Here is a 14,901-nt window from a genome sequence, read left to right as displayed (position 1 = left end):
ATTTCACAAAATCAGATCAAGCCGAAATTCTGTCTGGACGTTATCTGGAGGATGTTTTTTACATGCATCAAAAAATTTCAGCTAAATCCATTGCGATTTGAGGTACTGGCGAGGATTAATATATTTTCAGACCAGCAGAAACAATGCCGTTTTCAGCCTTGGGAACCAAATGTAAACATTTTTAGCACAAAACCTATTGGGTGGATAGTTTTAAGATTTTGCACATTGTTACATTACTACAATAGACTAATTTAACTGAATCTTTTCATAAAAATCCATGACATGACCTGCGTGACATGACCCCACTATGATCCACAGGCTGCAACATATTCCCAGTAAAATCATTAATATATTAAATGATAATCCATACCGATGTTTACTTCGTAGCGTATAGAGGGGGACAGCATGTAAGAAAATGATGCATCCCAGCGACTTGATTGGAGTTGGGAGTGTCAAGCAATGTCATGGGAATACACTGATAAGGTCTGGAGAAGCCAGGTATGAAGCAACATGGGATATAAGCCCACCTGGTAAACTGCCACAGATAGCATCAGGTAAGAGACTTGTGTGGTGTAGACATACACACACAGAGAATCAACATGGCTATGCGAACAGAGACGTACGTACATGTACACACACACACACACACACACACACACACATCCATGCATCTACAACCATGCACTGCCAAAAATAAGCACAACCATAGGCAAAACAATAACAACCACACATACAGACACATCTGCACAGACGAAAACACAAACAGAATTAGCAGAAGACAGCAGCAGCAAACTGACATTTACTCAAACCCCACAAGATGCCTCCCCTCCTCTCTCCTCCCTATCTCTCTCTCTCTCTCTCTCTCTCTTTCTGACTACACACTTGTTCCATCTCAACTCATTTCAAACACTCTTTTATTTTCACCCCAACACCCTTCCCTCGCAGCTGCCAAAGCACGCGCTGGTGACTGATTTCCAATCAAAGACAAATCAAATTGGCACTTTCAGGTTTAAGCAGAGCGCTGCTGCCGAGTCAAGCATCCACATCAAACGCTGGCGAGGCGCGGTGCTTTTCAAACAAGGCAGCCGGGAGATGCGGTAAGTGAATTAAGGTGATTACCGCAGGGGAGCACGGCGCACTGAGGGACAGTCGTCTGAGAGATAGACAGAGAGAGGGAGAGAGAGAGAGCGAGACAACCTTTCGGCGCGGGCCACCGCTGCGGCACCCAAACAAAGCCAGACGTCTGGGGGCTGGAAAGGCGTGGGGGATGGGGGGGGCGGGGGGGTCAGGCGGGGACGGTAGGCGGCAGCGGTGCTTTACCCAGAACTCCTCAGCCGCAGGGTCAGAGCGCAGGGGAGTGTGATGGGATGCACTTACCCGCTCTCTCTCGCACACACTCTCATTCGCACACACAGAGACAAGTACCAAAACACATTCACAAACACCAACAGACAAAACACACGCACACTGGCACACCAGCGAGAAAGAGAATACCCCCACCCAGCCACACACATACACAAACACATATACAAGCACCAACATATTCTAACACATTGAAACACACACACACCAGCAAAAAGCAGAAAAGAGTGCACACAAACCCAACAGCAGGATGGCATACACACAAAAGGCATTCACACACACACACACACACACACACACAAGCAAAGACAACACAAAAAAACTGTTTATGTCTATGGGCCATCGTTTAATCACATAAGTCTTAAGTCCTAAAGTCAACAAGTCCTCTCCAAGGGGAATGGCTTCTGTCAAGGGCTGCATTGTTCATTCACGAGCAAAAGGCCCTGATGAAGTGGCATTTAGTTTAGCAAGCCTGACGCTGACCAACAGCACCATGCCCAGTACGCGTTCTGGCGCCCATGGGCAGAAGCTACTCATTATCAGCGGTAGGAGCATTCAGTGACCACAGGTCACTGTTTCTGAATGACGTCTACGAGCAGCCAACTCTAACTCATCTTTTTAAATTTAGTGATTATATCTTAAACCAACATGCTCATGTTGTTGAATTATTTTTGCTGTTGTCAGGCGTTGACTACAGAGCCAGTTTGTTTCCTGGTGTAGGGATAACAACCTGCAGGCGAGTATTTCCAGGGACTTGAGAAACACTTTTGTGACCCACCACCCAACTGTATAGATTAAAGGATCTATTACCTGTTCTGGGTGGGGTTGGACTGTACTTATTACCCACTACACTGACCAACAATTTAAAAAGGCTGATGGCATATTATCCAGCGCTGAGACACAGTTCTTATATATCAGTTTTAGGAGCTGAAAGCGGCCTTGCTCACATGGAACTCTAATTTTCTGGCCATAGCCCCACACACTGATCGAGCACCACTCGCCTCCTGCAGCGCGGGTTTCACATGGTAGGAAAATTCCAGAAATAACACACAGCTCCAGCGCCTCACCACAGTCCTCACACACCCACCAAAATAGTGCCCTACATCAGGTAATGGAGAGGTGACACCCACATTCAACAGGGGGGGGACAAACACACACACACACACACACTTGACTCTCTCACACACACACACACACACACACACACACACACAGAATGTAGGTCACACTCACACCTCTTCAGTGTCTTATGTAATCCAGAGTGACAAACTGCCAGGACACCTCAGTGAGGTGCCACCCACCAAAAGAAGAGACGAGGGCGGATGTGAGCACAAGGCAACAGCACAGAGAGAGGAGGGGAGAGGAGGATGAGATAAAGACACAAAGGAGGGAAGAGAGGAAGAATTAAAGAGTTACAGAGAGGATGGCAGAGAAAAAAGGATCTGGAAAAGCAGCAGAGTGGAGAGGAAAACAGACAAAGACGAGTGGAGTGGAAAGGAGATGAGAGGACCGGAAAGATGAAAGGACAACATAAGAAAGAAAAGGAGGGGAGTACACAGTGTGCAAAAAAAGACAGAGGACCTGATCAGAGAACTAGAAAACGAGTGTAAGCATACAGAAAGCGAGCAAGTAAATAAATAAATAAACAAATAAATAAGCAAAGCGAGCACTTAGAATAGCATGGGCCGCAGACAGGCCCCAATTCCCTGCCACCTGATTCACTAGGCCTGATGTGTGGCGGGTGAGGTGATGTGACGTGACGTGAGTGACAGGTTGCTGACAGCTGCAGGAACCCTGCTGACGACCTGCAGAAGAGCTGCCCAGACACGAGTGCAGACAGCAGGTTGGTGGCACAGCGATGATGACCACTGTGTGTGTGTGTGTGTGTGTGAGAGTGTGTGTGTGTGTGTGAGAGAGAGAAAGACTGACAGAAAAAGAGAGATAAGAGAGAGATAGAGAGAGACAGCACGCCCCTAACATGAGCTGACACGAGGGGAGAGAGATTTTGAGGTGGAGGGTGACTCCATGACAGAGATGGAGGCCATGCTGAGGGGAGAGGTTTAGCACTGGTGAGGGGATCAGGCTGGGATGAAGAGGGGAGAGCAGGACGCTGGGGGGGGTCTTGGGATGAGGCCTATGGAGGATATGAAGGGTAATGCCAAGGTGGCTGGGGGACGATTAAGGTGTGGCTGGAAAAAGTGTGTGTGTGTGTGTGTGTGTGTGTGTGTGTGTCTGCTTGCAATGGAGTGCAAACTATTGCAGTGTCTACCATATGACTCCTCTACTTGCATGGAGAGCATGGGTGTGCTTGCATGTGTGTGTGTGTGTGTATGTGTTTTCTCCTATACCTACAGGTCAACACCTGTGTGCATGTGTGAGAGGAAGAGGGCGTTAGTGTTTGTATACGCACAGCAGCACTCCTTCCTGCTCCTGCTCCCTCTCTGTAGCGCTTGAAATATGTGCCAGTGCGCGCCCGAACCCGAGCGTCAGACACCCACACACACACCCACACACACACTCTGCTGCGCTCAGCTTCCCTTCCCTGGCGCTCTGCTGCCACCTCTGTCGGGCACAGCACACTACAGAGTAGGGGCGTGCCAGTCTGCACGCTTGTGTGTGCATGAGAGTGTGTGTGTGTGCATGAGTGTGTGTGTGCCCACTATGGTAGAGCCAGCAGTGCGGTGCCAACCCCAAAAAACCCTGCAGAGCTCTGGGCTATGCCAGCTCACTACGCCAGTCCACCCTCTCTCTGTAAATAGGTCACCCAGAGGGGAGAGAGAGAGAGAAAGAGAGACAGAGAGAGAGAGAGAAAGAGAGACAGAGAGAAAGAAAGAAAGAAAGAAAGAAAGAAAGAAAGAGAGAGAGAAACAGGGGCACAGGCTAGTAGAATCACTGCAGGGGTGCTCTCCCACCTCCTCTGCACTGACCTGGAGCCACAGCTGAAACCACCAGCACCAGCTCTCCACAAACCTGAGCACCAGCAGGGCAAAACACCACACCCGCATGGGGTTCATTAACACGCTCAGCACCCCAAAACGGACACAGTGCAGCCAGATTTGGGGTTCGGGTTCAAAACTGCAGATGCACACACACAACATGCAGCCGTGACTAGTTTTCACTCGCCCGGCAAACTCATTGGTGATGGTTGGAAGAGAGTGTCGCTGGTGATGAGTGTGTTTGAGGAGCGTTTCGGGAGGCTGAGGAGACGTTAAGTAGCGGTGAGATGACAGCATGTGGCAGAGGCTGATCTGCAGGGGTGCCGCTTGCAGTGGAGAGAGGAGATGGGCGTGTGTGTGTGTGTGTGTGTGTGTAAGCCACAGCTGCTCAGAGAGGAGGAAGGAATCAGCGGAGGAAGCGGCAGAGAGGATTTTGGGAAGGGGTGTGTGTATGTGTGTGTGTGTGTGTGTGTGTGTGTGTGTGTGTGTGAAGGGGGAGTGCAGGGCTTGGTAGTGGATCCTAAGCTTATTTCATGGTGGTCCTTCGAGGGGGGCGTGTCGCTGCACCAGCTCTGCCCATTGGGGAGCGAGGGCAGCGTGAGGATGTTTTCGTTCTGAAGTCCCCGGCGACCGCTCCTCCCCTTCCTCTACCCATCACACTGTCCACTACCTACCCCATCACGCATCTCACTGGAAGATTGTGTTTTGGACATGGGTGGGTTGGGGGGGGGGGGGTTCGTCTGAGGTCGCAGGGTACTCACCACTCACTACTGTGCTCTGATTGGCTAAAGTAGCGCTCCCCTAGCATTCCACTGTATCCATGGAGCCGAAAAAAAAGCTGCCATTGAAAACAAGCCCACAGCCAATGAGAGCCGAGCGCCGGGAGAGGGCGAGAGGGAGGGGGCGGTGAGAATCGTAGTAAGATTTAAAAGCGTATGAATAAATGAATAAGGATGAAGTAATGCTACAAAAACAGGGGGATTAGCGGAACAGGAGCACAGAAAAAAGTTTCGGGGGGGCTGGTGAAATTCCATCGAGGATGTTTTTACACAAATCGAACATGAGGCATGAACTTTCGACCAAAGCCTCACCATGAGTCTACACACCGCCAGTCTGACCAAATAAAAATTTGAAAATATACTGAAAATACTACTACAGATGATTCCAGATTAGATTCCTGCTGTTGACACCACCTGTCAATAAACACGGCATAGTTTAACTGTGGAAATGTTTGAGAGCAATGTTTCATGTCTCACTACAGCCAATGACCTTTCAATAGCTACGGCGCATCAGCCTGCCGTGACAGTACCCCCTTGCAGAAAAACACTGCTGATATTCCCCGACAAAAGAAAGAAAAAAAAAAAAACATTGGTCTCTCAAACATCAATTGGTAAAAGAGGAGGGTTATCAAACAGCGGGGAAAAAATAAACAGAAGGATGAAGCGAAGAGAGAGAGTGTGTGTGTGTGTGTGTGTGTGTGTGTGCGCCTGCTGACATTCCTTTGCTCAGTAGTGGCTCCAGCATGGAAGTCCACGTGCCCCTCCTTTACTACGCCATCTCACAGGCGCCAGCGCAGAGGGAGGGAAAAACACAGCACATCTCTCCCTCCCTCTCTTCCTCGCTCGCTCGTTCGCTCGCCCGGCTTAGTCACATGGGTTCGCCCGTGGAGGAGCAGAGCGCGCGCCTGGATTAGCGAGAGGGGGAGGGGCAGTCAGTGTATGTCCAGACATGTGGGTTCGTGTGTATATGCCGGCATATATATATATATATATATATAGCAATGTAGCACAGAATCCGTTCAGCGTGCTAATGCATAGTGTGCTTTTATGTAAGACTTGCTGCAGAGTTAAATCAAGCGTGGCATAAAGATGGCATGGCAGACTATCCTACATTCAAATGACCTACATTTGACCTATATGAGGTTATGAAAGAGAGGGGAGAATATTAGAATGCACAGCTGACTAGAGCCATGCCGTGGCATTTCCATAAAGTCCATAAGCACGGAGCGTGGGCGAGGAGGATGCCAGCGGGACCTCAAGAGGGTGTGTCTGGATGTCTGATGGCACGATGATGTTTATGAGTGTAGGCATTGCAGGCGCGACTGCAAGATAGTGTGATGCCAGACTATGTGTGGGTGAATGTGTGTGTGTGTGTGTGTGTGTATGGATGGATGGATGGATGGATGTACCAGGATGGGCAAGTGTGGGTTTGTGCTGATTGCATGGGCATTGGCTAGGATGTGTAATTCAGCCTGTGAATGCATATGCATACCTGCCTGGGCATATGAAAATATTTTTGAGGGTACATATGAAATGTGCAGGTGTGTATGTGTGTGTGTGTGTGTGTGTGTGTGTGTGTGTGTGTGTGTGTGTGTGTGTGTATGTGTGAGGGGGTACGTATGAGTCAGTGTGTGTGCGCATGCACGGGGCGTGTGTTTTGGGAGGGGGATGGGGGTGCAAGGCGCGTCAGACTGCAGATTTAAACTTGACCTAGATTCTCGGGGTGGGCCGTCACATCGCATTAGCCCAGCCAGTCGACCCCGCAGCCCACTGACAACACACACGGCTCCTGAAACTCCAATGTCCTCACTGAACCCACCCAGCTGGCACCGTCTGACTGACACGACGAGGGGGGGGTGGGGGGTGGGGGTTGAACGTGTTTATGGATGCATGCGTGTATATATCTGTGTGTTTGTGTGTGTGGGGGGGGCATTGGGGGGCATTGGGGGGTGTTTGTTGTTGTGATGAGTAGCCACGCCCTCGTGGTTGCTAGTTTAGGGTAAACAACACTAATGCCCAGTCAACCCCCCCCCCCCCACTCCCCTTTCCACCCCACTGCATAAGTGTGGGCGGGGACAGAGCAAAATCAAAACAAATCTGCACAGCCAATCACGAGACAGCGAGTCTCCGGGGTGCTAACGACAGACAAGTGTTGACTTCCTCTCTTTGGTCTTACTGATTCCCTCCAAAAACACACACACACACCATCAGTTGCTGCTCTACTGTGTATTGGACTCCAGCAGTCATCACCACTCTCATCCTCAATCTCTATTAGAGTAATTATCATCAGGACCGATCCGCTGCAGCTCAAAGTCACATTAATATTCTGCACATCCAGCTCCCACTTAGAAAGATTAAAATGAGAATATAAGAAGGGAAAAGAAACTGGCGTGTGTGTGAGTGGGAGTGTGTGTGTGTGTGTGTTTCAGAGAGAGGTCCCACATGCATATATCCACATTCTCCCCTTAAAAATCTACATACAAAACAGAGCTTTAGGATTTGGTATGAATATAAAGGATTCAGTGTGTTTGTATTCTGTTGACTAGAAAAGACACACACACACACGAATGAGTGAGTGTATCTTTTTGGGGGATTTTTTTGGGAAGGGGGGGGGGGGGTAGTAGTATTACGTTCGCAGGAAGGAGAAGACGAAAGAGGGGGAGAGGAACACGGGCTTCTGGGTTAATCCCTCTTACAATGGGCTCTGCTCAGCCTCGCTCCTACCTTTCACCAGCTCGGCCCGAAACCATGGAAACCCCAGTGTTATTCTCCAAAGCAAGCCGCCACCGTCGCTGCTCTGGTGCGGAGTTACAGAGTTACAGAGCGGCAAACAGCACAACTGAAGAGAAAAGATCTACAAACAATCCACAAAACACAACCCGCTTTAAACTCTGCACATCTAAAAGTCGGTGAGCTCCAGGCAATCTTTCAAAAGAGGGCGATGTGTGTGTGTGTGTTTGCATCATTCACACGCAGATCAGACTCACACACACACACAGACACAGACACACACTATGTCGGCTGGGATGAGCAGGTCGAGATGTCAGGTGCTTAGGAACGGTGATGGATGCACAGGGGCTTTTTTTAGTGCTGTGTCAGAACAGGCAGTGCTGATGAGAGAGCACTTGTGATCTCTTCCACACACCCACACGTTTAGACTGGAGGTGATCAGTTAGAGAGTATCAGGAAACCAAGCAGAGTGTCGAGCACATAGTGTGTAGTGAGATGCACAGGAACAACAAGCAGTGCTGCAACACACACACACACACACACACACACACACACACACACACACACACTTCTGCATATGGATGAAAGTGGTGCAGTGGTGCAGTGGTTGGTGGGAGTCACTTCATCTCTCTCTCCTTGCCACCACTCTCTGCAGGCACAAGGCAAGTTGCCTTGACTGGGGTGATTAAGGATCCTGTGGTGACACAGGTCACGATGGCAGCTTTCCCCCCCAGGGGTGCCCACTCTGTGCCCGATCATAATATACACCCCAGTGATCTTTTGTGCCATCTCTGACTCACCAAGGAAATTAACTGGAAAAAATGGTTCACACACTTATACACAACCAACAGGAGGCTCAGCTGGATGGATGCACTGGTCACAGAGCTCCCCCTGGTGGGCACGGGCAAGGTTGACAGGCAGCTGGGTAGCGTGGAGGACACAGGAGCCACTCCCTAAGTCTGGGAGCAGCAACCACAAGAAAAGTCCCCTTCTAGAGGGGAGGCCCGTGTCAGGCGATACCACTGACTATAGTAAGGTGGCTTAAAGACGCGATCGTGACAAGAGTGATAAAAGCATGAAATTTGGCACACAATTAACTTATACCCTACCAAATGATATTACAAGGGGTGCCCAAGTGAAACTGCTGGTTTTTCCGTTTTAAGGAGATATTTATTTTTAAACCGAAATCAAAATATGCGTTACCTGTGGTACTATTTTCAAAACAGTTATTTTGCCTAGAAAAGCTTACCAAATAAGTAATAAAACAGTTATTCATACATGTTTGTGTTTTCTTGTTTGTTTTTGATATGTACTAGTTTAAACAAATGTCCCTTTAAGTAGCAAAATTAAATAAACATAGAAAAAGACCGTGCGCAAGCTCATCCTAGATGGCTGGAAAGATGTCCCTGTGGTACGATTTTCAAAACAGTTATTTAAACACCATTTTAAAATAAATTGCATTTTGTCTTTTATGTATACGTACAATGGAAGGATGTTAGAAGACATGCAGCCAGTTTGTATGGCAGTAGATTTTACCCTGAGGATTACTGATAGGGGAGTTATCAGTATCAGTGACACCAGCATATCACTACAAGAGTCAGATCAGTTACATGCAGCACTTACACAGTACTGTTGGAATGAGTTCTCCAATGGCAGTTGAGCACAACATTATTATTTTCATGAGCATACTTATACACGGACACACACAGAACCACCAAAGCCTTCCATTCTTGGCAGAAAACTAATATTCCACAGAATTGTTATTTTGCTCCACACAAACACTAGGGGACATTGTGATGATTCTCTCTCACACAGTCACACAGTCACACAGTCACACAGTCACACAGTCACACACACACACACAAACACGGACTTGCTGTACACATCTCCAGAGATGACTCGTAGAAACCATTCCCAAGCAACAGTATCCATGGCACTCAACCATAAAGCACACACCTCAACCTCACACCTTTCACATTCATTCCATAACCATAAGATTTAAAAGAAATCTCTACTTCTCTACTTAGTTAGCTAGATTCTGGTCAAGCAGATTCATGCAAGTCAGCTGGAACTGAGGGTCTTATTGCACTAATGATGAAAGCAGACATGAGTATTATGATATCAATATATTTGGCAAGTTGATATTTACCAACAAAACTCAACCAACGCCGCCATCTGGTGTCTGTAGGGAGAGTTGCAAGCAAAACAATTTATGTTCAATTCACTTAACCCTTCACTCCCTCACTCAGACAAATCCTATTCTGTGCCAGGACTAGTTATTGGGGCCATTTGGAATCTTAAACACCTCTTAAAAAGTCAGGGAGAGACTGGCAAACGAGCCTCACCAGTCCACCAAGCGGAACAGAACCACTGCAGAGGACTATGGGGTGAGGGTATTATTATGACCTCCATGTTATTTTGTAGATTTCAAAAGGTTATTTTTTGGAAGGGTCCTGAGCAGAACACCCCTTGATGCTCACTGATCCACCTCTATCAAGACCGATGACTGTAATAAGCACAGACAGCACGGCATCATACTCTTACTTTATGAAGAAATTAAGCCAAAACCGGTCAGCCATATTGGCAAAATTGCAGCCAGAGTCTGCATAGTAAACAGAACATTTGTCAGGTCTGCCCAGAACCGACCATATTTGGTTAAATCTCTGCCATTCTTTAAGGTCCTTCTTGTGGCTTCACTGTTGACTGAGCGTACACCGTCCATGCTTTTTGCAGTCACTGATCAAGGCAGACCCACACAAATCTGACCCCAGTGTTCCTTCACATCCCTCTACTCCAGAAAATAAGAGAGTTTTCCTTTCCGTATAAATGTTTTTATTGAAATGGCTTGAATGTATGAATTCCATTTTTAAAACACCTAAGTTTCACTCACTGACACTGAAAAAGGCCCTGGCTCCACCTGTTGGTTCCAACTCCACCAGTGAGGGGCAGTGTTGCCCCATAGTCTCACCAGCTGTGTGAATGGCACCAGCGCACACACGCCCACAGGCTGGACGCCAGCACTTCCCTTTTATCCAGGCCTAGTCACCATCAAAGGCAGGGGAGAACATCAAACGGTACCCAAAGCAGGCTAGTCATTCACACTACTCATGTCCCTTCTACCCTCAACACTACTACATATCACAAGAATAGACACAACAGACCCGGATGTAAATCGGTGTGAAAAGCGGTGTGGCTGTATTTTAGTGTACACATATGCAGGTATGAGTATGCAGGTATACCCAAGGGCGAGGGAGACTGGATCTGAGTAGCTCTAAGATAATTGGTGTCCTTTTGTGTGCGTGTATATATATATATATGCAAGGCGCTTGTAAGTATGTATCTGTCAGCATGTGAGTGTAACTGTGACTGAACGCACTGGAATGTATAAACTGGTGTGTGTGTGTGTGTGTGTGTGTGTGTGTGTGTGTGTGTGTGTACACAATAATGAATGTGTGCGTCATCTCCTGCTGAAAAAGGAGCAAGCTGACAGCAGAAGTCAGGTAGGGAGGGGTGTGGCCCTCCGCTCCAGCGCTTGCTCTAATTACCCATGATTACCTCTGGCACCGGCGCCACCATGGAAACAGGAGGGTGAAACAAACAGAGAGGGGTAGAGGTTGCCTTATACCCCCTCACCACCACCACCCTGACAGCATTAGCAACCGTGGGTACAGTACAAGCTGGCTGCTTTATGAAGGTCAGACGCATGAAGAGCAGCTCCAGCACGTCTTCAGAAGATGCTCAGATCATGTTCATCAGTTGATGTTCTAGCTGCAAGCCATTCCTTACGTCTTACAAGACACTGAACCTATAATGATGGGGGAAATACCAGCTTAAGATGTGGGTCAAAGGTCACGGCCTGCTATAAAGATGCCCTCCTGCCCACATTTATGTCCGCTTTTGAATATTTGATGCAAACTTGTATCGCAAAGTGTGCTCTGGTTTTTAGTGTCAGCTGTATGTTAATGGCGGTCCAGTTGTCTCCTGAGCTAATAGTTACCCATGCCGACTCATAAGTGTCAGACATGGGAACGTGTCGCAGTCTCCTTTATTTCATTTAAACCAATTTGCTCTTTAAGTTTAAGGACACTTGATGACTCGAGTACTACTGGTGCTATTGAAGTGTAGGAACATTGTGTCACATCACGAATGAAGAATGAAGACAGACAAGGCAGGCAATGTGTTATTGTATATGCTCTTCAAAAAAGAGGGTGTTTAGCCAGTCACCCAGAAAACTGGATTAACAACCAGCATTTCCTGTATCATGTTTGTGTGTGTGTGTGTGTGTGTGTGTGTGTGTGTGTATATGTTTGGAGTTTGTGTGCGTGGGAACATATGCACCAATTTTCCAAACGCCACTGTTTTGAATCTACAGATCATCTGCAAACCGTCGTCCAGTTTGCTTTCCTTGTCACCCTATAAAGACATCACTGCCAAAATGACAACTCTTTATGATGTGACTAGTGGCTGACTTCTGATGTCTTGTTAAACGACCACAGGCCATTGGGTTTCATCACTGGCCTTCAGCATGTCAGCCATTCCGACCCCCAGCGCCCCTCATGCTCTACACATCACCTAGGGCAACTACAGCTGACCTTTCACCCTGGTGTTACATAAACTAGAGGGGGAAGGGGGAAGAGGAAGTCAGAATGCCTGCATTAGTCAAGTCCACTTCACGGCCCACAATGCATTGCACTTTCATGACCACCACATGACACATTCAGCCCATTATATCTCAACCCTGGCAGGGAAAAGTGCAGTGCAAGTCGTTTTTTGATCATTAAAAACAAAAGAAGAAAAAAAGAATTGTGAGGAACCCAGTGGAGGAGAGACTCCCTGAAAAGCCACATTGGTCTGGAAGCTGCAGCTGTTTTATGAGACTGTTTATAAAGCAGGGATTTTAAACAAGGACTTTTTATTGTCTACACCCTGTTTTGCTATGCTACCGTATTACGTCATAAATATAAATTTCATAAAAACCATGGGAAGAAAACAGGATTTTACAGACTGTGCATTCAACAAGACAAAACAATGACCAACAAATATCTTATAACAGGGCTGCATTAACTGCAAACGGAGTGCTTACCCAGGTTCTTACAAAGACAAAAGACATAACTGACGGTGTTTGAACAGCACAATGTCAATGCCAGTAAACCGTATGAGGAGGGGTGGACATTGTCAGTAAAATAAAAACATTAGCCTATCATAAAATAAAAATAAAAATGCAATGACAATAATAAAAAACCCTACTTGTTTGAAATCCTCATTCAAACACATTAGTGCTTCAATGGACTTTAAAATGTGTCACCTTTATTTGATGACTGTTAGTCTGACACCAAACCAAACAGACCTAGTGAGGTTCATCTTTGCCGTTTTTACAGTTTTTCTTGTTTTTCCTTTTTGCTAAAAACTTTACCGCAATGCCCCTTGGACGATAGTAGGACTACATTCAACTCCCCTGGGAGGCTTATACTGGCTATGAACTCTCTCAGTACTGAAGCTATTAGCACGTCAGTAACTTACAAAAGAACTAGCGTCACATAATGGGAAACATCGGTAAGCTATACACACCTTGCCCATCATATAACTCATAACAGACAACATGTGTTACTATATTGGAGATATGATTGGAGATACTGATCATTTCAGTTGGCCTTTTGCTGGTGTATCAACACTGCTATCAGCACGCACAATATACCATAACCCACTCCCACGTATAAGTCTAATAACACCACTATCCACACACAAGGCAGAGATAACAGAAGTGCCTGCAGACAGCAGCACTGACAAAAATGGCTCTGACCACAGCAGCACGGAGCAGCGGTCAGCACAGGGGTCTGACACCAGCGGCACAGACAGCCAGCAGACACTCACCAGCAGGCAGACTCTCGAGGTTTGAGGAGCAGGGCCCTGCCTGGCGCTCGGCCAAGGTCAGTCTATCCAGCGACGCTCAGAATCTGTGGGACACGAGACACAAATGCACAAAAGTGACAGTCTGCTCAAACTGGTAAAGGCGTAATTGCACAGATCAATTTCAAATGTCAAACTGAATCAACATCCATAGCTCGAGACAAGTACACCGTCCACAAAGCAGCTTATAGGATCCTGGCAATGAGTATTCCCTTGCTTGGAGGCTGCCTCAGCAGTTTTGGGGAAAGCACAGTGCTCCTGGGATAGAAGTCACTATTGTTTTCCTCAGGATCAATTCAATACTGCTGCAATGCACGGTCCACGACCAGTCAAAAGTTGCTGGGCTCAGCTCACTGGCAGCCTGCCCCACCCAAGGTTGATGCAGATGAACATATGTGTGCACGTGTGTGTCTGTGTGCACGTGTGTGTCTGTGTGCACGTGTGTGTGCGTGTGTGTGTGCGTGTGTGTGTGTGATCTGCAGCAGGTCTGGGTCATATTTTGTTGACAGTTCAGCTGTGTTTATTTAAGAGGAAATGTGGTCGGTTGAGTGCATCTGAGTGCATCAGAGTGTTAGTGTGTGTGTGTGTGTGTGTGTGTGTGTGTGTGTGTGTGTGTGTGTTTGTTTGTGTGCTTGGTCCGAATATATGGATCTGGCCCCATCTGTTCCAACCCAGGCCCATTAGGCCTACGCAGCACTCTCTAATCCACCCAGACCTGAGTCAAACCCACAGTATCAGCTGGTTCTGAATCTGAAATTAGAGATTCAGAAAACAAATTTCCAGCCAAAGAAAAAGATAACAACATTTGAACACTCGTCCTTTAAATGGGCAGTAATGCCTTCCACTCTGAAGAATTACTGAGGGTTTACTGTGACAAGGTTGGAGAAAGTCTGTCTAATGTTTAGCTAATTTCAGACAGAGAAAAAGGTCATTTTAAAATACAATTGAGATGATGATAGAGCCCTCAAGGTTTCAGTCACCACACAAGACAAAAAAAGGAGGAAAAAACACAGACACTTACCAGAATACAAGCAAACCACAAGCTCTCAGAGTTTCCACATTTTCTATTCTCCATTTCTATTTTGGGTCTTAACCAGTCAGTCACCTAACAGACACTCTCAAAACGTTCACCGTCTGCTGATAATCTGTGCGAGCCTCGGTTGTGTTTCACAACACATTTGCTAGTA

General features: G+C 47.2%; 1 protein-coding gene across 3 annotated transcripts in view; it reads right to left on the bottom strand.

Moving 5' to 3' along the window:
• The window catches only part of fam49bb (family with sequence similarity 49 member Bb), a 53,364-nt gene that overhangs the window by 24,026 nt on the left and 14,437 nt on the right, over window positions 1-14,901 (bottom strand). For all 3 annotated transcript variants that reach the window (XM_012815098.3, XM_031584163.2, XM_031584164.2), the window contains exon 2: window positions 13,679-13,761. The gene's annotated coding sequence lies outside the window, so the exon portion shown is untranslated. The remainder of the gene's footprint in view (window positions 1-13,678; window positions 13,762-14,901) is intronic.

Source organism: Clupea harengus, chromosome 17 (genome assembly GCF_900700415.2).
Source record: "Clupea harengus chromosome 17, Ch_v2.0.2, whole genome shotgun sequence".
Lineage (NCBI taxonomy): Eukaryota > Metazoa > Chordata > Actinopteri > Clupeiformes > Clupeidae > Clupea > Clupea harengus.
The sequence above is the reverse complement of the archived record's forward strand: the minus strand, read 5'-3'. Positions and strand labels throughout refer to the sequence as shown.